Source organism: Peromyscus maniculatus, chromosome 1 (genome assembly GCF_049852395.1).
Source record: "Peromyscus maniculatus bairdii isolate BWxNUB_F1_BW_parent chromosome 1, HU_Pman_BW_mat_3.1, whole genome shotgun sequence".
Lineage (NCBI taxonomy): Eukaryota > Metazoa > Chordata > Mammalia > Rodentia > Cricetidae > Peromyscus > Peromyscus maniculatus.
The window spans coordinates 173106922-173131647 of NC_134852.1; the positions used below are offsets into that span (position 1 = coordinate 173106922).

The following is a 24726-nucleotide window of genomic DNA, read 5'->3' on the forward strand; positions in this document are numbered from 1 at the left end:
CCCTTCTCTCAGTTTAAAAAAAAAAATCCCTCTTAAAGGGACTTCTGTTTCCAGAATCGGGTCCCTCCTTTAGTTTTTGTGTCTCTTTCCTTCTGCCTTACTTCTTTGGAGTCTTTTTCTGGAAACGAGGGTCTGATGTTCACACAGCAAGCCTGCACTGGGTCTCAGAGCTCTGGTGCGTGACCTCAGGGTGATTTCAGAGGCTGGAGGTGTTCAGGGAGGTAGCCATCCTGGCAACCAGGAGGGGAGGTGGGATAAAGGGAGCTGGCATTACTCTCTAATGGGGCTTTAGGCATGGAAAACACTTGGAACATGGTGGGCTGCTGTCCACATTAGTACTCTGGATTGGAACCCATGTCTCCTCCATTCTAGTATATTAGTGAGTGAGAAAATAGTTCAGGAGCTAGGAAGCCTAGGTTTTAATTTCATGACTAGTAAGGAGTTCCTAGTACATTGTGCTTTACACAGATATTAATTTTAAATTTTCCTGTCTATAGCATAGAATTTATAATAGCAGCTGGCATAGGTTGTGAGAGGACTGTGAAGCATTTAGAAGGGATTTTGACAGATAAGTACTCAATTTCTGCTATCATATCACTTCTTCTAAAGCACTGGGCAGGGGTTTAATTACAATTCCAACGTGTCCATACAAATGATGGAGTCTAACCCTTCTCATCTGACTATGGTCCACATTACCTACTTGCTTCTAATGAGTATAATAACCCCCGCCAAAAAAAATGCCACATAACTGACTCTCCAAGCTAAATACTAGAGGGTAATATATCTTCTGACTTGTTGGGATTCTTGCCTTTAGAACCAAAATACTACATTGTGGAAAAAACTCGAATCCATATGGAGACTCCATAGAGGTGGCTTAGCCAACAGCCTTAGGGAGCATACCAACAGATAACCAGAATCAACAACATCTATCAGTGAGTGAAACACCAGGTCGTCCCCAACTTCAACTTCCATCATAATGGTACAGAGAAAGATATTACCCCAAGCTATGCTTGAACCTCAGACTCCATAAGCATTGTTGATGTTTGCTTTACAGCGACTAGTTTCAGAGTAATTTAAGCAATCATAACCTTTATTTTTTGCATCAATATGAGTTGCTACTTTTGGAAATCTTGACTGAACTCAGGAATCACCATTACCTCTTGATCTGGGCTTTTGGACTACCACTTTTCTTAGCTAGACAGTAGACTCCAATGACCTAGGAATATTTAAAAACAACAATATCCTGACTCAGTACCAATTATAATGTATAATTTGAAAATGTTCCTCATGTAATTTCAATAGGTTGCCAAGGGGGAAGACCACTGACATTGGGAGTCCTCACATTGAGTCTCAATAGATGAAGACTTCCTTTCATCCAGTAGGGGTTCAGAAGGATCTGCTTATATGTGGGTCTTGGAAAGACCAAATGTACAATCTGAAAGACTTAGAAGTGGATCTGGTGTTTTCTAGTATATAAATCTGTGGTGATATATTTGTAATCTAAGAAATAAATCTTGCCTGAAGATCAGAGGACAGAGCCAAACACAGAGGTAAACATAGAGGTCAGGTAATGGTGGCACACATCTTTAATCCTAGCACTCAGGAGGCAGAGATCCATCTGAATCTCTGTGAGTTCAAGACTACACTGGGCTACATGAGATTGATCCAGTCTAGGAGAGAAACAGAGCCAGGCAGTGGTGACACATAACCTTTAACCCCAGTATTTGGGAAGCACACACGCCATTAATCCCAGCACTAGGAAGGTTGAGACAGGGAGTGAAATGACTGGGTGGAGAAAGGCATATAAGGCATGAGGAGACAGGAATTGAGCCCCTTTCAGCTGAGGACTCAGGGGCATTCAGTCAGAAGATTCGTGGAGTTGGCGAGGTGAGAAGTGACTATGGCTTGTCCCTTTGTCTCTCTGATCCTTCAGCATTTACCCCAATATCTGGCTCCAGGTTTTTATTATAAGACCATTTAGGATTCGTGCAACGTAAGTGTTTCTCCGTAGAATCTAGGTTAGTAAAAGAAGATGCCAAACTGTGGCTTTCAGAAGAGAATCTTCAGTGTATTAACAATGGTCATCTCAAATCTTCTCTTCAAAAGATAGAAGACTAGAAACAGGACAAGAATGTTTACTTTCATTCCATTTCAACATTGAACTAAACATTCCAGCTAAGGTAACCACATAAGAAAATAAATAAAAGACATTCCATGTGGAAATGAAGAAGTAAAAGTATGCCTGTAAATGACACATTGTCTCTGTGTGTGTGTGTGTGTGTGTGTGTGTGTGTGTGTGTGTGTGTGTGTGTCTATAATCTGAAGAGTTTAACTGAGTTTTACTACTGGGCTCTGGAAACAAAAGGCATTTCTGTCCATTTTCCTTCCCCACTTTCTAGGTCAGCAATTCTCCAACCTCGATGTGTAAAACAGAGTTGCTGGACATGAATTCTCAAGCCATGCTCCTGGAGATACTCAAACACTCGCTGGACATCTGAAGAAGCGTCCCAGGCAGGTGTGATGCAGGCGAACTGAATATTAGACAGTGACACTCAGAACTTAATCCTTCAGAAGTCGAGGTGTGCCAAGAGAACCGCCCACAGCCAGGGACAGCACCTGGGTAGGGGTCTTAGCTCTTCTTTCCAGCAAGCTCTGTGATTTTCAACATGCCACTTAACCCGACTCTGCCTCAGTTTCCTTCACTGTAGAGTGAGGTAAATGATGGTTCTGCACTTGTGAGTTTGATGTGAGCATTGAATTTAGTTCCGTGGGAAACGGATTTGTCATACCTGCCTGTCCCTAGAAGCTAGACTTTGCCTCCAGATACCACAGCAAAGCGTATCTTTGTCCTGTTTCCCTTCCCTAGCTCCCTACGCCCCCTCAGAAAAACTATGCAAATAGACACAGACATGAAATGAAGGATGGGACAGCTGCTCCCCCTCAGTTGGAGCCCTGCTAAACCTTAAAGGTCCACTTCAAGTCTCTAGGCTGATCACCAGTTTATTTTGTTCTCTTCTGTTTGATTTATACCATTTGTGAAGCCGGATTTCCTTTTTCTCTTTCCACTGTATTTCACCAAGAGCTCATTTGCATGCGTAAACCTAAGACTCCCGTTTCTAAAACGTCATAACTCCTATGGAGCGTTGACCCCTCCCCCATTCAACAATGGCCGGCAGTTTGATAGCAAACCTCAAACAGATTGCTTTGCACCTGGGGAGGCCGCTCCCACTGCTCACATAAATAATTTACTGAGATCAACACTTGCTTAAATTGATGGAAAGGAGAATGAACAGAGAGCATCCCCCTGTGTTCTCCAAATCTTCTCACTAGAGAAGCATTAGCAGCATGCCTAGACGTGCAGGGAGCTCAGTTGATGGATGCCAACTGCGACACTGTACACAGCAGTCCTGCTGGAAAAGTTTCCTGACAGTGAGCTGGGAACAGAGTTTTCTCACAATGTGAGGTGACTTCTCTACCAGATACTGTGACCACTGACAGCCAGGGAAACAGGCTCTTGTAAGGAGGTACTGCAAGTTTCCATTGGCCAAACATGTGGTTTCCTGAAGCCTCAAAGGCTCTGAAGGAGAGAAAATGAATCAGGTCAGAAAGAAGGACTCAGAATGAGTTGGTGATTCATGCTGGCACCCTCAAAAGGAAAGCTGGATGTGCCCTCTTAAATACCTTTCACCCCCATTTTCCAGGATTTTCCTCCTATTCTGTTCAAACACCTATTTTATACTCAAATATTAATCGTACCTCAGAAATGAGCAGTGTGTTTAAAGCTTTGGCTTTAGATTTTCCTATAGAAAACTCATGAGACACCAGCAGAGGTGAGTGTAAGCCACTCTGTTCATGAGTTCTTTGAAGCTCATAACAGTTACAGAATAGGTTTGAGCAGCATTAAAGGAAAACTAGACCTCTGGGGTTGAAGTCAGTACTTCTCCTAGTCTGTAATGCAATACTGTGTGCTCCTTGAGGGCAGAAGAAAGGCTATATTCTTGACCTTAAGTGACCTATTCTTGATCCCTTGTAAACATGAAAGGCTGGCAGCTGAGCTGGTGTGTGCTAAACTCCACCCTCTCATTCACATACCATATTTGGAGGAACTTAGAGGCACTTCCTGTTTGAGGTCATGACCCAAGATCAGAAATGGCTTGGCAGAGTCAGAAAACAGTATCAGCTCATGGGGCTGGCTCCCTTGAACCTTGAGTCACTCACATCTCCCCTCCCCATATCCTGAAACTAAGAAACCAAACCTGGAAAGAGCAGCAGGAAAGCTGAGGATTTAATTAAAGAGACAAGCCCTCCCTTGTGCCAGCTCACCTTCCCAAATGCTAATTTCCTCATGTCTGACGCCCCTACTCTTCTCTCACACACACACACATCCTCCTAGGGGCTAGAGGAGTGGATCAAAGACAGGATTATACTTCTTTGAAGTGGTGACACCCTTTACAGATCTGAAGTCAAGTTTTTCAGACTGTCAATAAGGCAAGAAGAGGCGGAGAGCTCAACTTTCTGAAATGAATTGTCTCACAGCTCCATGGCAATCGGACCAGGGACTAACAGCCACATCTCCAAGAGGACGTTTTCCAGTGTTCAAGATCGCTTGATTAATTGATTCAGACATTGTAATAACTGAAGTAATTGAAAAGCAAATACTCATCACTGAACAGAAAACAGGTCTGCTAGTTTGTCAGTCAAGGCCAGGGTTATTGCTAGACAATCCCTTTGTTTTGTTTTGTTTTCCACGAAAGCCAAGCAAAGTACCCAAGCCTGCTGACTGACGTACACTTTTATGTATGCACATTACCTTGTGAAAATAAATAAATGTCATATAAGGACATTTATATCTGTAAACTTTGTTTTCTCAGAGGTAAGGACAGGAAAGAAAACAAAGAGTATATTCTGAGTCTAAGCATTAACTTTTATGTAAAATGAATAAAAACTTATAGTTAATACCTATGATCTCATTTTGCCCATGTTCAGAGGTTTACCTAAATTATAATAAAACCAACAGAACTTCATTACTTATGAACATCAATAAAAATGAGTAAATAAAGCAGATGAAAGTTAAGAATGGACAATTTTGAGCTGCTTTCCGGGACTACAGAAATCTTACAAGTTCCCTCCTGTGTGTTCGTGAAATGCCTCCTGCCTTCAGCACTCTCAGGACCTGAGAATCTGTTCCCACCTTTTCCAGAGTGACTCTTCATCTCCACTAGTCAAAGATCCAGACTACTGGAGCCCTCAAATCAGCCATCTTCCATACATGAGCATGCAGAACCTGCTTGAGACACCTCCAATACTTCTTTACTATAAGTCACCATCCACAAACCATACTCGACCACATTAAAAGCTCCTCCCAGAGAGTTTCCTTCAAACCTAATTATCTACGGGGACCAGGCAAGTAGCACACAGGAGGACAAGGTAATTGGAAAGTCTGGGCCCCACTTGCTTCTGCCCTCCTTAACTCCAGTCATTTTTCACATTGAGATTTATAAGGCCAGTGCTAACATTTTCTCATTTTTAAAAGATTACAAAAATTCCACCACCGGGAAATGTCATTTGCCAACTTATAAATGTTTGCAGCAAGTTAACTTTTATAAAACACCATGCTAGGAAATGAAATCACAGATATGAAAATAACCAGCAATTCAGGATCTGTGGGCTACAGTTTTATCTTTGCACATGCAGACACACACGAGCTGCCGCAAGCTGATTAGTCCATGGACTATCCTCATTCTCCACAGTGAGAGATCTGGAAACGGAATTTGTCAAATTTCCATCATCCTTGGAAATAACTTAAAATTCTTGACTTTGTTCCTTTGAGTGTTTATTATTTTGTATGTTTTATCCGATAATAATTTCAATATCATTCACTATAATGATTGATGGATATGGTGAGTCAGAGCATTTGGCAAAGGAATCACCAACAGTTCAAACCTAGACTGGGCTGGCTAAGTAGTGATCTCCAGGTCAGCCTGGGCTACAGGTAATACTGTGTCTCAGAAAAGAAAATTGAATGAAATGAAAAAGAAACTCACTGTACATGATATGAATTTTTAAATAAGATTTTTATCCACTTACTAAAATATGAAGTCTACTAGGGAAATTTTTAAACACTAAAAATTTTCTCTAAACCAAAAACATGTATTTACTGAAAAGTAAGGAATTAATGTTCTATAATGCAAAATTTTGTTCTCCATAAATACTAGAATCAGAGTGTTTGAGTCATGGTAGCAGAAATAAAATAGCTCAGAGGGAACTCACCTGTGTGAGGCAAGCAGTCACTCTGTAGCAGGTGGTCAGCAGGGTGTGTCTACAATAACGACCTCCCCAACAAGTATTTTTCACAATTCTTCTCTCCCTCCCCCAGCTCATTAGGTTTAAATGGAAGAAGAGTGAATGGATTGATTCTGATAGTCTATATCATACTTCCTTATTCCACAATATATTAAAATTGTCAAGGCATAGTAAATTGACCATCCTAATAAAGCCGCCATGAACATGGACATGAGGAGAGCATATGTGTGACAAGAGCTTTCTAGAGGTCCTGTAGGTTCTGTTCTGACCTGTAATGAGATGCAAAGGTCAACAGAAAATTGTTCTTCAAGGAACAAGATACATATAAAGTTCAAATGCATGGTTACTGTGGGTTCATAATGTGCAGGATATAGCAAAGACATTCCACGGTCACAGATAAGACGGTGTGCTGCACCCACATCTTTTTCCTGCCTCACAAGCAATGTACTTCATTTTGCCATGCAGCCTGTTGAAAGGTTTTTCAGTGTTCTGAGAATTGGGAGTCATTATGGGATGCACACTGAAAATAGCTGCTCATTCAGAATAAGATGAAAGCCAAGGGCTGTTATTTCTAGTATAATCATTCTAATGGGATTGGGTCAATCAGATTCTCTGCTACATCCTTATATTAAAAATGGCTTCCTTTTCCTCTCACTGAAACTGTTGCTTAAGAGCAGAGCAGTGACATCTGTAACTGCTTATGACTAAATGTGGGCACCAAGATGACAAGCTCAAGGCTAGGCTTCAGTGTTGTATGCAATCACACAATAGCAGAAATGTAATATTTTAGGACTGTTAGAAATGCAAATCAAAGGCTGAACAGTGGTGGCCCATGCCTTTAATCCCAGTACTCAGGAGGCAGAGCCAGGCAGATCTCTGTAAGTTCAAGGCCAGCTTGGTCTACAGAGTGAGATCCAGGACAGGCACCAAAACTACACAGAGAAACCCTGTCTCAAGAAAATAAAGAAAAGGAAAGGAAAGGAAAGAAAAGAAAAAAGAAAAGAAAAAGAAAAAGAAGAAAAAGAAAAAGAAAAGGAAAAAGAAAAAGAAAAAGAAAAAGAAAAAGAAATGCAAATCAACTCTTGAGAGAAGTCTAGATGACCAGTCAAGTCAGAGGAAGGGTCTGGGTCCATAAAGTTGGTGATTTACATTCACTTGTGAAGTTGTTTCCAGCTGCCTTGTTTCAAGGAGAAAATGAGTGGACAAGTTAGGACAGAGGAAGAGGAACTAAGAGAGGAGGCATTTGGAAAGTTGAATCATTTCCTTAAAGAATTTAAACCTTAGTGTGGCACTGTGATAAAGTATCTAGCCCTGGGTTCAGTCCTCAGTGTACCCCCAATTGAAGTTTTAGTAATTAGCAAGGAGATAAAACTTATCATCATGTGACTATAGATCAGAATGTAAAGTCATGCCAGGTACAATAGAGATACAGCCAAAGGACAATGACACTTGTGAGCAGAAATAGCTTGTTTTGCCTCTGAATTCTATTTCCTTTCATAATTGTGATTCTAAAAAGTACATCAAATTCCACCTTGTAAAAGCATCTTTCTCAATATATATGATTTTAAAGAGTTTTAGAGTATAGTCATTTTTTTAGGAATTTGAAGTTACAAGTCCTTAATGTTACAGATGAAGAAATCAAGGGCCACAACTTAATAAGTTACAGTTGGGCAAAGATGAAGTCATTTATCCTGTTCTTCCTGTTTCACTCAACTTAGAAATATTCTTTTTTTGAGTCAACTGTAAATACCCTTTAAACACTACATGTCTCTCTGACTAGAAGAATAGAAAATTCAAATTACAAATGAAAACAGTTCTATAGTTTTTAGACTTGAAATTTTTCTGTAGCTGTAATTAAAGGAATGCCTATTTACATCCAGTGTTCACCTCTCAGCTGGGTTTTCTGTTGTTATTGACTCATACATAGCTGCTCTTTATATATGTATATATTGGGATGGAACAATGACTCAACTGTTAAAGAATAGGCTCACAAACAAAGTGTGTGTGTGTGTGTGTGTGTGTGTGTGTGTCTGTGTCTGTGTCTGTGTCTATGTCTATGTAAAAAAACCTAATTGGATACATGATTTCCTAATGTTTTTCCACTCCATAGTTTCTCTGTGTTTATTATGTTTTTGTTTGTTTGTTTGTTTGGTTTGTTTGTTTGTTTGTTTGTTTTTGTTGGTTTGTTTTCCAGACAGGGTTTTTCTGTGTATGTTTGTTTGTTTGTTTTAGTTTTTTGTTGTCTGTTTGTTTTTGTTGGTTTGTTTTCCAGACAGGGTTTTTCTGTGTATGTTTGTTTGTTTGTTTGTTTGTTGTCTGTTTGTTTTTGTTGGTTTGTTTTCCAGACAGGGTTTTTCTGTGTAGCTTTGGAGCCTGTCCTGGAACTCACTCTGTAGACCAGTCTGGTCTCGAACTCACAGAGATCCAACTGCCTCTGCCTCCTGAGTGCTGGGATTAAAGGTGTGTGCCACCACTGCCCAGCCAATCTTCTTATTTGTTGATACACAGAAATTCTTACTCTGAATGAAGTCCAGTGATCTACTGCTGCTATTACTGCTGCCTGTGCTTCTGAGTCTTTTCCAAGAACTTATTTATAAATCAAATGTCAGGATGCAGCAGCTGGCTAATTTTTAAAATGAACCTTATAAGGTATGATTGATGTTATAAAACTCACACATTGTAAGCGTTCAGATCAATGATCTTCATTAGCTTATACAGGTAAGCAACTATCGCCACAATCCAGATGGGGAACATGTTTGTCACCCTAAATACATCTCTCTGTGATGTTATTGAGTCCTCTCTGGCACCCCTAGCTGCAGGCCACCTGGGATCTATTTTCTTTTTCTATAGATTTGTCTGTCTCTAATTAAAATTTTAACTTATTTTTTAAAAAATGGCATTTTACAAAATTTATGGGAGGATACATGTCCTATAATCCCTTATCATATTTTATATAGTTTATACAGTTTTTCACTAACCTTCTTTGTTTTAGTATCATTTTATTTTTATCTTAGTCCTTGTCAAAAGAAAACTTGAAAATTGCTGTTAGTAAGAGGCGCAATTAAAACATGTTACTAGAATATTATTAGTCCTGAAAGTATGTCTCCCAGCCTGAATCTAATTTCCTTCTAAAATAAGGCATGACATTTCCACTATGGCACCCAGGTGAGTTATATGCCTGTCCCAATCAACAGCCACCTGTCATGATCTAACCGAGCTGCTAGGTCGCTTATGTGCTTTCCAGCACCCCCCCACCTCTGCTCCCCCCTCCCACCTGAGATTCAACTGCTTCCTGTTCAGCTCCAGTCATGTGCACTCAGCACACACTGCCACCTGTGCTCTGTGGAATTCAAAAGCTTCAATGGACCTTAAATATGTTGTAAAAGAATTCCTTTAGAGCACAGTATGTATCGTATATATCCACTCACACCCGTACTGTTTTTCACATTAGGTCCCTTCTAACACAAAGGGTTGTGTTGTTGTTTTGTTTTGTTTTGTTTTTATGACTTATCTGCTTTTCTTATTCGTGTGTGTGTGTGTGTGTGTGTGTGTTTAAGAGTCTGCCACATGTGTTGGGATACCCACAGAAGCCATAAGAGTCCAGCTCCCTGCTGCTGGAGTCACGGGAGGTTGAAAGCAGCCTAAAGAGAATACTGGAAACTGATCTCACATCCTCTAGGAGAACAAACAGTGTGTGAGCACTCTTAACCACTGATTTCTCTCTCAGACACCAGCCTCTTCCCCTAGAAAAACATAGTTTATTTAAAAAGTATGTTAAGGAAAAGATAACAGGAGTGTGTGTGTGTGTGTGTGTGTGTGTGTGTGTGTGTGTGTGTGTGTGTGTGTGTGTGTCAAAGAAAGTGTCCTATTTTGTTTTGTTTGGGTAAACAAACAGGCAAAATTCAGAACATCTTCATTTAAAAAAAATGTACAAGGAACACTATGAAGACAGACTTTTCTTTTCATGTATTTATTTTTACTTTATGTGTATGAGTGTTTTGCTTGCATGTATGCATGTGTACCACCTGGATGCAATGCCTGTGGAGGTCAAAAGAGGGTATCAAATCTGCTGGAACGAGTTAAATAAAGCTGTGAGCTGCCATGTGAGTGCTGGTACCAAACCCAAGGCCTTTGCAAGAACAGCAAGTGCTCTTAACCAATGAGCAAAGGCAAATTTTTAATCCTTATTTTCTGAGGCTGAGGCAATGAGCACAAATCCAGAACTACACATTGTCTGTTTGCTTGCTGCTTGCTTGCTTTAAAGGTCAACTTTAGACTAAGAGCTTTGGGTTGAGCTAGTATACCACATATGTTTCAGTGAGCTTCAGTTGAAGGTGTGGCAATGAAATCATTTTATTCAGCAAATTAGTGTTAACATTAAGACCTCCTCAGTCACAGCAGGCAACAGCGTGAGTAGTGTTGTTGCACAGCAAGTGTTTGGGACTAGACAAGGAACACCACACCCTCATCACCTTTGTAATGCTGGACTCAAAGGAAGCAGAGAGGAAATGAACTTACCTGTCTATAGGCAGTGTCCATGAAAACAGAATATTCAAATCCTGACTAATGAGCCTTACCATTATTTGACACTCCCAACTGAGATCAGTAGGCAGAGAAGGGCCTAAGATCATTCCAGAGCAATCATTACCTATGTTATTCCTGGAAGGCTTCTGGACACAGGACATAAGTGAGATCAGCCCAAGGTTCTCCAGCATTGCAGAGATGCTTTCATAAACGGCTATGCCTATTAACATAATGGTGGACAATTTCATTTAGTTCCAGCATAACATTCTATGGAGCAATCCCAGCCAAGTGTCACTGCACAAATGAGATTTCTTTTTCCACCTCTCCTCTATTCACACTGCCAAAGTTACTGCCAAATCACCACAGTGACAGAATATCAAAGGACTTCGAAGGGCTGCCTGCTTTCATCAGAGCACAGTGAGGAGTTTGGCTTCTTCAGTCGCCGCTCTATGAGGTCCCTGGCAATGCTTCCTCTGGACGATCTTTCCGAACACTTGAAAACTGAAAAATAAATAATAATAAGACATGGGATTTTGTATTTAGATTATAACGTAAAAGGCACTCTGTTTTGTTAGAGAATGATTAGCAAACCCAAAGTCTTATTCTAGGCTTCTTTGATGTAGCAGACTGGCCTGGAGCTGGTAAGTCCATGTGTATTGAAATTTTTATGCTATATTAAAATTTCTCCTAGGTTTGAAGTAGGTAACTAATTAAGGGGGAATGTAAGACATTCTACCTCATGCCCTAAGAAAGTAAAAGTGGGGAGACATTCATTACTTTAGACTTTGATGTCTTTTATACCCAGTAAAATAGACATCCTTTCTCCTAACCATGTATAGATGTTGGGTCTTGTTGAACTACAGCTGAGTAAAGAAGACTCATTCCTTTGCTTGTTCCTTGTTTTTTAATTAATTTTTTTCATACAATACATTCTAATGTTTCCTCCTCCCTCAGCTCTTCCCAGATCCTCCACAATTCTCCAACTCCATGCCCATTCTTTCTCTTTCTCTTTAAAAACAAACAAACAAACAAACAAACAAACAACAAAAAGAAACTCATACAGACACACATACAAACACAAAATCTAAAACCACATTATATAAGCAAAAGACTAATGAGACAGAAAATGCCCAAAAAAGACTGTATGTGACTAAAAGTCTACAGAAATCCCCTTGAGAGTTGTCTGAGTTGGCCATCTACCACTTGGGGATGGGGCCTCCCCTGAAGTGTGAGCCAGTGAGACTCCACTGTAGAAAACTAATTTTTCCTTTGCAAGTGGGGAAGACACAGAAAAATGAAAAATGCATGGATATATTCTGGTTTGGCAATCACCCTATGGCAGTGGTTCTCAACCTTCCTCATGCTGAGACCCTTTAATACAGTTCCTCATGTTGTGGTGATCCCCTCAACCATAAAATTATTTTTGTTGCTACTTCATAACTGTAATTTTGCTCCTGTTATGAATCATAATGTAAATATCTGTTTTCCAATGGTCTTAGGTGACTCCCCTGAAAGGGTCATTTGACCTCTAAAGGGGTTGTGACCCACAGGTTGAGAACCACTGCCCTGTGGGAACATGGCTGGGCAGGCTTGAAGGGGTAATTCTTGGTAGCTCTGAGGACTGAACAAAGCATTCTTCCTCATCAGCGAACAGATTGCTTGATCCTTCTGTGCCTCTTCCTTCAAAGTCTGTGCTACTCAGCAAAGAACAGCAGAAGGGCCAGAGCTAATGGTAGAAAATCAGTGACCCCAGAAGAGCCCAAACTGGGAGGGCAGCAGTGGACCCAGATTTCCCATGGCTCGGGCCTCTTGAGACTGGAATTCTGATATACGCCCAAAGACAATGATGATGATCCACAAGAAGATTGTGGGAAAGCAGAAGCATGATGACAGATGATGCTGCCCAAGTCTTATTTCCATATGAAAAAGTAAAGTGACATAAGATGCTGTCTGTCACACGGAAGAGTACTTCCCATTACATAGGCCATAATGCGTACATTTGGGACTTCATAAATATATTGATGTTTGATCAGTTATTGGATCAGTATCTAGTAATGGAAACCCACACATCCAATGCTCTCTGAGTTTTCACAAGCTACCTGAGTTCTGCTGCCCAAGGGTATGCAATGTAAAAAAGTGAGGTAGGTTTATATTAACTGTGAGCTGTGGGGAACACAGAACAGCATAACTCAGGAATTCCATGAAGCTCTTAGCATGGTTTTATTCCATGGGAAAGAGCTGACTGCTTTTCTCCAGTCATGAGGCTCTCAATGGAAGTAAACCCTACCAGAATATTGTGAACTTCCTTGATTCCCTTATTGAGGAGAGCAGTATCTCACCTTCATCCCTCCTAGCTCTCCAACACTCAGTCGATCCCATTTTCAGCATCCCTCTAAGATAAGCATTTCAGCTGTTACTGGAATGTCTCACTTAGGCAGCAATCCCATAACCTCCTATCATTGTCCAATACCAGGGGATAGTGACCATGTAGAGCTTGCCAGACAGTGCTGCTCTGCAATTTGATCAAAACAGGACATCAAGAGTTGCTAGGTGAGGAAAGAAATCTGCTAGGGAATACTGGTCTATCTATCACATTCTGTCTCTTATTATTACCACCAAAGAGGTCATAACTTAACTCACCTATTGTAGGCAAAGTTTTCCTGGCCTGGCAGCTACTCTTGAATAACCACTCAGTGGCTTAGTATTAATTACAAATGCTCGGCCAACAGCTCAGGCTTATTACTAACTATTTCCTATATTTTAAATTAACCCATATTCCATATTTATGCTTTGCCATGTGGCAGTACCTTTATTAGCATGGCACATTCATCTCCTGCTCCCTCTGCATCTGACTGGTGACTCCTCTCACTCCCATGATTCTTCCCTTCTTTCTCCCAGCATCCTCTTACTCTGGTTTTCCTGCCTAATCTCCTCCTGTCCAGCTATAGGCCAGTCAGCTCTTTACTAGCCAATAAGAGTAATATATATTTATAGTGTACAAAAGATTGTTTCACAGCAATCTATAGTCATTGAAACATACCTATAATTTGGCCAGGGAAATATGAGAAACAGAATATAAAGGCATAAAGCATGGCTCTTAAGCCAGATGTAATGGTTAATCTTGTCAATTTAACTTTTATTTAGAATCACCATAGAAACATACCTCTAAGGATTGGGGTTCCAGACTGAATAAAAAAGAGAAAATGAATGAGTTGAGCATCAGGATTCATTTCTATGCTTTATGACTGCAGATACAATGTTGCCAGCCACCTCATCATCCAGCTACCATGGACCCCTGCCTGTATTCTCTCAAACCAGGAGCCCACATCAACTAGTCCCTCCATAAATGCCTTCATCAGACATTTTGTACAATGTGAGACAAGTAACTGCTATATCAGGTTTAAGTTTAAATTCTGCCACCATGAGATTCTGGTAGGTTTTTCTTCAAGCAACACCTTCCATATCAAGAAAGATGAGTCACTCTACCCCTGGTCAGGAGCCACTGCTACTAATGAGGATTGGAATAGTCCTCAAGTGTGTACAGATTTAAAAAAAAAAATTGCGAACTGTTCAGAGCATTTATGCAAAGGCTTAGTATATGTATGACACATTGTAGGCATAAATAAAATACTGTTTTAGGTAGCTGAAATACAAATAGAATATGTGTGATTTTTGTAGCTACTCTAGACTGCCTGGGATTTACTGGCTAATGTAATAAAAATGCCATGAACAATATAACAGATTCGCACATTTAAGGCTCAGATCCTCTTCATCCCCATGCAAAAACATATTAAGACATGAATTAATGATTTCTTATTTCTAAAAGTGTTCCAAATCTAAGCCATCTCAAAAAGTCTAAAAAACTTTTAATTCTAAATTCCCCTAAGCTATTGTCTATATAAAACTGACATGATTAAACTTTTGCTTAAAGAAAAAAAAATGTGTCTTTAGTCATGATACCAGAGTTCAGTCCCTATCAGAATCAGTTTTTATGAATTCCTCTCTAAAATATGCATACTGAGCATTTGAGAAATCCAAACCAGTTTCACTCAAAAACCGAAATCCTTACAGGACTGCAGACTATGTAAGCATGAGATGTACAGTCCTTCTACTCTGGGCCGCCACATTGTTCCCACACATGTCTCAAGTGCCAATCTGTCTTCACGACTTCTAATTATCATTGGCACCAGCTCGCTGCTGGACTCGAGGGAGTGAAAGGTGTTTTGACATTTGTCGAACCTTTTAAAGTCTGTGAGATTTGCATTTGAGACTGGCTTCCTGGAGACAAGAGAAATCTGATAAGAAGCCAGAGTTTCTGGACAATCTAGTAACAAAGATTGCGTGTGAGATTTTCTTCTTAAACCAATTCAAAAGGAAAAATCTCTGTGGTTAGGCCAAAATAGAGAAACAAACAAACAAACAAACAAACAAACCCTGGAGTCAAGTACTAACTTGAGCTGTCACAGAATTCCTGTTGCTTAACAAAGAAGGATGAAAGAAAAGCATTGGTCACCAGTGGCACTGTGGGAGATCATGGTTGCCACCAGACTGGAGAAAAATATCTGAATAAGAATGACCTTTGAGAGGTGAAAATATGGAATACAATAGGTTCCCTTATTGGAAGGGATCCTGAAGTCACAATAATCCCAAACTATGGAATATGTTTTTCCGATGATAGAACATGCCTATCATAATTAGGCACAGGGAGACATTCATAACTCACAGAGCAATTATAAGGACAGGTTATTCAAAAATTCACACGAATCTAGCCCACATCTCAAAAACATCTCATTAGGCTGTACTATTTTATCATCCCCTGTAATGACATGAGCAGCACGAGCCTTGGGGACAAGAGGAGAATGACAGGCAACACGCCACAGTGTCTGGCTATGACACAATGGTTCCACAAGCAGGAGAACTGTGATGCCAGACGATCTGGTCCCAGGGACAGCTACAGAGAAAGGGGCAGGCTGGTGGCATACAAACAGTGATCTGCTAGACTGGAGGTGAGGGCCAAGCTTGGCAGAGCAAATGGGATGGCGTGAGATCCTTCTGTACTACTCAGAAGCCCACAGAATTAACATGTAGGGGCATTTTTATTTAGTGTTTTCAGACTGAATTGACTATGAATAACTAAAACCTCAAAAAACAAAGTCATGGAGAATAGTGTGTGCATGGGCATGTGTTTGTCATAGTGCCTTTGGAGGTAGGCGACAACTATGGGAATCAGCTGTCTCTTTTTACCATATGAGATCCTCAGATAGTTAGACTTGGTGGCAAGCTCCTTTACTGGCCCACAAAATAGATTTTAAAAAAATGATACAGTAATAGCAAATAGCAGTCCTTTTAATTTTTATTTTCTGTTCATTTCCAAAGATATCTCCTATACTTTTAAATTTTTAGGATTATTTTACATGTATGAGTGTAGCCCTAAGTTTCTCTGGTCCTACCTGGCCCCATGGTCTTGCAGCCTCTTATAAAAAATCAGTCAGAGGCTTAATATTAATTACAAACTGTATAGCCTATGGCTTCAGCTTCTTACTAGCTTGCTCTTTTATCTTAAATTAAATCATTCCTATTCATCTATATGTTGCTGTGTGGCCATGGCATTACTGGTCTGATGGCATCTTATTGCTCCTTTAGTGGCTGGCTGGCATTTCTGCCAACTCCACCCTTCCTCATCCCGTCTTTAGTTCGAATGTACCGCCTAACCTTATCCTGCCCTGCCATTGGCCAATGCAGCTTTATTTATCAACCAATCAGAGCAAGACATATTTACAGCATACAGAAAGACATCCCACATCATGGGAGTATTTGCCTACATGTATGTATATACATCTCTTGAGTGTCTGGTGATTTTTAAGGCCAGAAGAGGGTATTCAAACCCCTAGAACTGGAGTTACAGACAGTTGTGAGCTGCCATGTGGGTGCTGGGAACCAAACCCAGTCCTCTGCAAGAGCAGCGAGTGCTCTTAACTGTGAAGCCATCTGTGCGGCTCCAACATTCACTATCCTTCCTTTAAAAGCTCATTAGCACTCCTAAGGCTTATGTAAACACTGTACATTTATTATATTAGTTATATTTTTAAATCCTGGTGATTCTGTCTGCCATAATGCTCATTATTTCTGTTCATCACTTTAATAATTGTCATTGCTAAATAGTTAATTCCTGATGATACACGAACATGAACAGAAAGGGATCTCATTTTTATCTACAAACAATGGTACTCTTTTTAAATATTTCTAACTATGTAAAAATTACTGAAATTCAACAAAATATTCAACCAGGGCAAAAAGTCTACAATGACAGAGGATGTGAATCCATTTCAGAGATATTGCTATGACTATTCAGCAACTCACTAGAATAAATGGTCCATCTTTCAGCCCTCCTTCACAGCTGAGAAACAATCCCAAAGGGTGATAAGAAATACTGCCTCCACCATTTTTTTTATTATTAAGTAGTGCATGAATTATTACCTCCAATCTGAGATATTTTTCAAGGAGTGTCTGTAGTCCATCCAGACAATGAATTCCCCAAATCGTTTAACTAAGCACATGCATACTTCAGTGAGTGTCAACACACAGAAATCAAGACGGCCAGAACTCCACACCTAGTAGTCTGAAACTAGGTCATTTCTGCTCTTTCTTTAAGATTCTTCAAGTAACTTGCCTGACGATACATTTGTGCAGGAACTAGTGCCAATGTATACATTAAATATTAGTGAAGCTGACTTCTCTAGGCAGTAGTTGTGCTGGCTAGATTGATGTCCACTTGACACAAACCATGGTCATCTGAGAGGAGGAAATCTCGACTGAGAAAATGCCTCCAAGAGATCTGGCTGTAGGCAAGCCTGTAAAGCATTTTCTTAATTAGTGATTGATGGGGGAGGGCCCAGTCCATTGTGGGTGGTTCCCAAGAAATGAGGCTAAGCAAGCCACTTGGGGCAAGCCAGTCAGGAGCACCCTTCCACAGCCTCTCTGCATCAGCTCCTGCCTCCAGGTTTCTGCCCTGTTTGAGTTCCCTGTCCTGACTTCCTCCAGTGATAGACTACAGTGTGGAAGTGTAAGCTCAATAAACCTTTCTTCTTCAACTTGCTTTTCATTCATGGTGTTTTATCACAGCAATAGCAACCCTAACTAAGATAGTAGTATAAAACCTGAAGTTATACTGTCATTTCTGCACCTTGGTAGATGTCTTGTCCACACTCTGATGAGCACATCCTTCACTTTGGAAAGACTTCTCAGGGCTGGAGAGATTGCTCAGTGGTTAAGAGCACTGGCTGCTCTTCCAGATGGCCCAGGTTTGAGTCTCAACATCCACATGGCAGCTTGCAACCATGTGTAATTCCAGTTCCATGGGGATGCAAGGCTCTCTTCTGGCTTTGCTGAGTAACAAACACACATGTGGTACATAGACATACATGCAGGTAAAAAAAAAAAATAAACTCTTAAAAAATAAAAATATATCAATAAGAGAAAAAGAGTTCCCCCCTGTGGCTATCTACATCTTCTGTCCCCATTTAGATGGAGACTATGCATTCAGGCCCATTTAATAATTCTGCATGTGAGCTTATAAACTAACAATGGCTTGAAGCTTCTCATAGCATCAGGTTCCTGGATTATTTTGTGAACAGTCCAACAGGGAAATATCACTTATGTCTTTCACACATAGCAAAATTATATGATTTTATTACTTCCTCATTTCACATAAAGCTAATTAGAATAATTTAGAATAACCTGATAGCAATCCAGCTGGCAGCCAAGGCATTTTCCTGTAAAGAGCCAATAATAAATTCTTCGGTATTGCTACCTCTAACTCTGCTGAGATCGCTCACTGCTGCTGTCATGTAGAGGCACTCAAAGTAGTAAGACCCCGCCCCCCAAAAAATTATTCACTAAAATAGTGAGCAGAAATGTTTTGGCCAAGGGCCATAGTTTGTCAAACCCTCACCAAGACTATTGATTGGCTTCTCCATCTGATTTGATGATGAGAATTTGAGTTTGTGAAATTTTACTTACCTGATTTTAAGTCGTACTATTTTCTTTTATGTAAAGAAAGAGGAAAAAATTAAGGAAAGCTAATAACGTGGTTGATACGTGTTCAGACATTTGCTTTAGTCCTTCAGATGCCCTCTTTATGCTTTGTCCCTAGATATACTGACCAGATGAATTGTCTCTGATTCCTTCAAAACTTATTCTGAACCAGGCATAGTGGTACATGCATTTTAATCCTAGCAGGCTGGTGGATCTCTGAGTTCAAGGCCAGCATGGTCTATGCAGTGAGTTCCGGAACAGCCAGAGCTACACAGAAAAACACTGTCTAAAAAATCTGACAGAGAGCCAAAAGATGACTTAATAATCCTGTCTCTAAAAGAACAAAGGTCTCCTTGATGGTCTCTGAGTATCTGCTGTGGTAGAAGAAATTGCAGGTAGAGCTTGCGTGTTTTGTGGGTGATAACACGTATGCCAAATGCTACAGAAACCGGTGAATTTCCACAGTAGAGCTGACTAGCCATGGCTACAGCATGCTACTGGGAACATGAGTTCACTACACCATAGACTCCAAGGCATGTTCTTGTTAGTTAATAGCTAGTATTCTGGCCTTGAGTCAGAAGTTTCTCCTTCGAAGTTAATAAAATACTGATTATTTTAGGTTACCTGAGGTGTAATTCAGGAATCTATCACCATTTACTTCCTATGATTCTTAAGGGGCTGGTCCAAAGAGTACATGCAAGCTGAACAGACTGTAATAAATTTACTGAGTTCAAAATCCTGCCTTTAAGGTTGGAGCAAAGGTTAGTAGAACTATATCAGGCACTAGTAAGTCAGACCTAGGTAGATACCCCCAAATCAATCTAAATAATCTTATGATTCGTATTTCTATATAAAGAACACTAGCGCTTTATGAAAACTGGAAGCATTTAAATCACAGTCACGTTTTTAAAAAATGGGGGAGAGAGCAGTGTGTACAAATAATGACAAAATGAATCCACTAGCAGAAGGTCAGAAATTACAAGAGTTGAAAAAAATCAAAGAAAAGTAGTAACTGCTGAATCATGAGGTAATCATTAAACCAAACTAGAGACAAGCAATGAGAGAGGAGCCAGGCTCTAATAGCTGTTTGCCTCTTTTTTACAAAATTGAAGTGAAGACATTTCTATTATCTGGATCATCTAGGTCTTCTCCACGGCTCCCTGGCTTTCTTTGCCTGAGTAAGCCAGAATCTAAGGCAATAAAATTGAGAAAATACCGTGACTTAGGGAAAGGGAAGACTGTCAAACTAGCTGAAGTCAAAAGGCTGGGTTGTTCTGAACAGTCCATTGCCCTCGGTCGGCAAGTGCTCAGACAGTGGCCAAGACTGCTCCGGGCTGTCTTCAGTCCAGGCTGGTCCTGATTCTCCCGTCATTTAGTGAGACCATGTGCCAAGAACTGTCTCGGGCTCTTAGACACATTAATAAACAAAATAGTTAAGGGTCTCTGCCCTCGGAAAACTTACAGTCTAACCAACAGGCAGGTAAGAAAACTCAATTCCTAATTTGCATACCACAAAAAGGAGGAATAAGCTGAAAGGAGAACGAGTGTGGGTGGGGATTGAGGTGGGCTTTACTGGGAAATCGGGACTGGAACCAAGACTATAATACAAGGACAAGTATCTGGGCGCTATGGCCTTCTGAAGACACAGGACAAGAGGATGCAAGACTTTCTCTTTTTCTTTAAATACTAGTGAGAGAGCAGAGAGGTGGCTCAGCCATCAAGATCAATTGTTGCTCTTGTAGAAGACCTGGTACCCAGGTACCATTCCCAGCACCCACATGACAGCTCACAACTCCAGCTCCAGGGGATCCATGATTTCCTCTGACCTCCACAGGGACTACACACACACACACACACACACACACACACACACACACACACACACGTGATGCACAGACGTATATGCAGGCAAAACAACCACACCCATAAAATTAAAATAATGACTCTTTAGATAAAGAGAAAGGAAGAGAGAATGCCAACGAGGGAGGGACTAGAGAGACGGCCAAGTTAGGGAAAGGCGCTTGCAACTAAGCCTATCTGTGTTTCATTCCCAGGACCCACGTGGCAAAAGGGAGAATTCACTCCCACGAGTTATCCTGCAACTTCCACACATGTACCCTGCCTCTAAGAAGAAAAAAAAAAAAATTAAAGAGTACCTAGAGTGTCAGTGGTGGCTGGAGGAGAGCAAGCGCCGGCTCTGCTTACAGGCGCAGAGGCTCATGGGCCCTTTGCTAGAAGTTGGGCTCTTAAGCCTCTCCAGGAGTTTGAAGACAGTAACGGCAGATGTGATTTTGGCTTTAGAGGCTCATTCTCCACGCTGCGGAGAGTAAGCTGCAGATTACAGCACAGATCTGGCCAGCTGTGATCCAGGAGCGTGGCTCATGGCCTCCTCCGTTCTGCTTTTCTCCTCGGATCCCTCCTAGGCATCACAGCAAATACCACTGAGCTCAGCCTGTGCTTGATCGCTGACCCTTGACTGAAAGTTCTGCCTGCCCCTCGGTTTTGACCTCTGGCCACCGTGTAATCTAATTACAGAATCCTATTGTTCCTGGGTCCTCTCCAATTTGCCTTAGCTACCTCCAAAAGGGACGCAAAGTTCATTCTTTTTTACCCAACCATTTCCAGAGTCCATCATTATATTAAGCCGATTGGGAAATAGAATTACCCCCCCCCCCAAAAAAAAAATACTTCAAAAGGAAAATAGAAATACCCTATCTGTCATTTCTGCTATAACCGAGTGTGACGCTTTGTTTTATGAACAGTTGATTCTCTTAGCCTAAGAAGCTAGCATCATTATTATTGTAAGTTTCAGTGTTAAAAGTTGTGTGACAATATGGTATCTGTCAGAAATAGAAGCAGGATTCAAACCCTGAAACTGATGCCATTGTCCTATAATATAATTACCCTTTAAATAAATATTAATGCCTCAAACATGTGGGTAAGCAAAGTCCTCAGGATCTTAGGCACAGCATCCATGAACACGGTGAATCCTGCTGACGTTAAGAGAACAGTCCATCTTGGAGCTCTCTGACAACTCAGAGCAAAATTCCCATCAGCAGACCATTGAGGCCTGGGAATGAGTTGGTTCACAAAGAGGGAAAGAGAAGAAAAAATTGTAAATGTACATCTAGATCATTTATTTTTGTATCAATCATTTCTTTGTGAATGTGTTAGTTAATCTTGGTTGCAGGACATCCCCTCCAGTCTGGCACTCTGCTGGGTTTTTTTTGCATAAAGAATCACCACTGGTCCCCAGTTTCCATTTTTTAAAAAATAGAACAGGAAGATACGGTCAGCTGGTAAGAAGCATGATGATAAACTGCTCTGCAAATTTGTGAATATCTTGATATCTCCTAACTATATAGTGTCTTCCTTGTGCTTTATTACACAGTACTCTCTTTTATAGATTTCCCCAAAATTTTATTAATTCTCGTAAAAATAGATCTTTTTCTTTTTGTACTTATATTTCTTCAGCTTTTGTAGAATTTAATATTTTATATATTAAACAGAAAACACAATAGACATAAACAGACTTGGGGGAAAATATCTCTGACTCTTGTTTACTTATTTTATTTTTATCTGTGTCAGTGAGTATGCTTATATACATTCAGTTGCCCTATAGAGTGAGGACATCAGATCCCATGGAGGAGGAGTTACAGGCAGTTCTGAACTACTTGATGTGGGTGCTAGGAACTAAATTCCAATCCTCTGCAAAATGTCTTAACCATTGAGCTATTGGGCTCTAAATCTTAATACTATAGTCTAGACCCAGTTTGAGTATGTCTGCTAAGGTTCATGTTTTGGAAACGTAGCCAGCAATGTGATGATGCTAAGGAAATTATGGCAGAACTCAGGGCAGTTGGGATTGTGTCCTTGAAAGAGATTTATTCTGGGTTTGTAGAGTGAGTTAGTACTTCCCACATAAAGTTACTTCAAAAAATATGGCTGACCCATGAGTCACTCTATGTCTTCCTGTCTTTTGTTTTGTTTTGTTTTCTTTTTTTATTTGTATTTTATTTTATTTTACAATACTATTCAGTTCTACATAACAGCCACAGATTCCCTTGTTCTCCGCCTTCCTGCCCCCCTCCCCTTCCCCCCAGCCCACCCCCCATTCCTACCACCTCCAGAGCAAGGCCTCCCCTGAGGACTGAGATCGACCTGATAGACTCAGTGCGACCGTTGCCTCTCAAGTACATCATGCCGCTGTGATGCCATCTCCCATGAGGCTTTTTACCAGGGCCAGTACCATGCCCTTACACTCCCAAATTGTGAGCTAAATTCACCCCACCCCTTTATTTTGTACAGGGACTAGCCTCTGCATCTCCATATAGTAATGGAAAACTGACAAACACCTTGGTAAATATGAAACACAAACTGATGGGGATAGAAATGCATAGATGTGCCAGAATGACTTTCTGGTTGCTAATTACCTGTGACAAGCATCATCAACTTCCTTTTCCGAGGAAGGAAGTAGCTGCATCACCACAGTAATGAATGAATGCTGGTTACCTGATCGTCTATGTTGTACATACGGAATGAAATCATGGAAGATGACTTGGAAATGCAAAGCAATGCAATTGTCAGGTAGAGCAACAAAGCAAAACAAAGGGACAGAAGAGAGAAAACCCAGGCCCAAGAGTGGTCGTGTCCTGCCTAGATTACTTCATTAGGAGGAAGAGGAACAGATGTGGTGCTCCCATCTCCTGACACTAGATCAATCATTTGTCTGCTCTGGTAAAGCAACTTGAATCACCTTATCTTCCTCTAGGCCTTCTGTAAATGCACCACAGAGGAGGACTTTTTCACCTGTAGAAACAGATGTTTTACTCCGAGGCTTTCAGATGGAAAGTAATTAGTTTTCCAAAATGCACCAGCCATTCCTTCAGGTTGGTGTTTTGGTGTCTTGCAAAATGTGGAAGCTCAGGACCAAATTTTCCCCTCTTTGTGACTCATTCACGAAGACTCAGATTTGGCCACTGGTCAGATACTAGAAAATATTTCCAAGAGAGGAAGGAGTGCGTGGAATACTAAAAACATTCAAAATAAATAATAAACAATGAATAAGCCAATCTTGTAGCTGACTTTTCCTAATATTGTGCCAAGATGCTCAAGATCATTGATAATTACCAGTTTGAGGAAAATACTGTCAAAATATTGACCATAAAATAAGTCAGAAATTGTGATGTCTACTTTGCAAAAAGTGCAAGCTTTGTATGAGGTGCCCTCATGCATATTTATAAAATGGATCATAACATGTTAAACTCTCAAAATTGGACTGAGGAATTAGAACCAGATCCCACATTCTCTTAAATTATTTCTCTTTCTGCTAGGAAAATATCTATAAATACTGGACTTTGCACTTCTGGTTAGAATGAGTTAGTGTTAAACGCTGATATGATAGCTTCTCTTAAAAAGAAGCACTGAGAGTCATAAGTCCCAAGCGGGAAGCATCATGACCCTCTCCTTCTGGAAATCCTCACACTGACTGTGAAGGATCAGGCTGACACAGTCTTAAGAGTTAGTCGGGCATTTGTGTTCATTGACATATCTAATGCTTCTTTTTTTTTTTTAAAGGATATTTTTTCTAGAGTTTTCCATTAAATACAGTGTTTAGATTCTCCAGGCTTCTAGACGACTCACTGTTCATCCTAGTCCCCTATGCTTCTAACTGGCTCCAATCTTTCCCAGGTCTCCATTATCATCCCCCACAGACTCCTTAACCCAACTACCAGAGGCTTCTCAACAATAAGAGAGAGTCATGTCAGATTTCCATTCAACAAATCACGCCAATGGACCTTGGACACTTAGATTCATCCTATCAAAGCTGAACACCTGATCCCTTGTCCTGAATCTCTTGGCCTC

General features: G+C 40.6%; 1 long non-coding RNA gene across 1 annotated transcript in view; it reads right to left on the reverse strand.

Moving 5' to 3' along the window:
• LOC107402274 (uncharacterized) overlaps positions 1–21229 on the reverse strand; it is a 63690-nt gene extending 42461 nt beyond the window's left edge. The window contains exons 1-2 of the long non-coding RNA XR_013047806.1: positions 21018–21229; positions 10952–11328 (exon numbers count right to left, since the gene is read on the reverse strand). This is a non-coding gene — a long non-coding RNA (uncharacterized LOC107402274). The remainder of the gene's footprint in view (positions 1–10951; positions 11329–21017) is intronic.
• Between the last annotated feature and the right edge of the window lie 3497 nt (positions 21230–24726).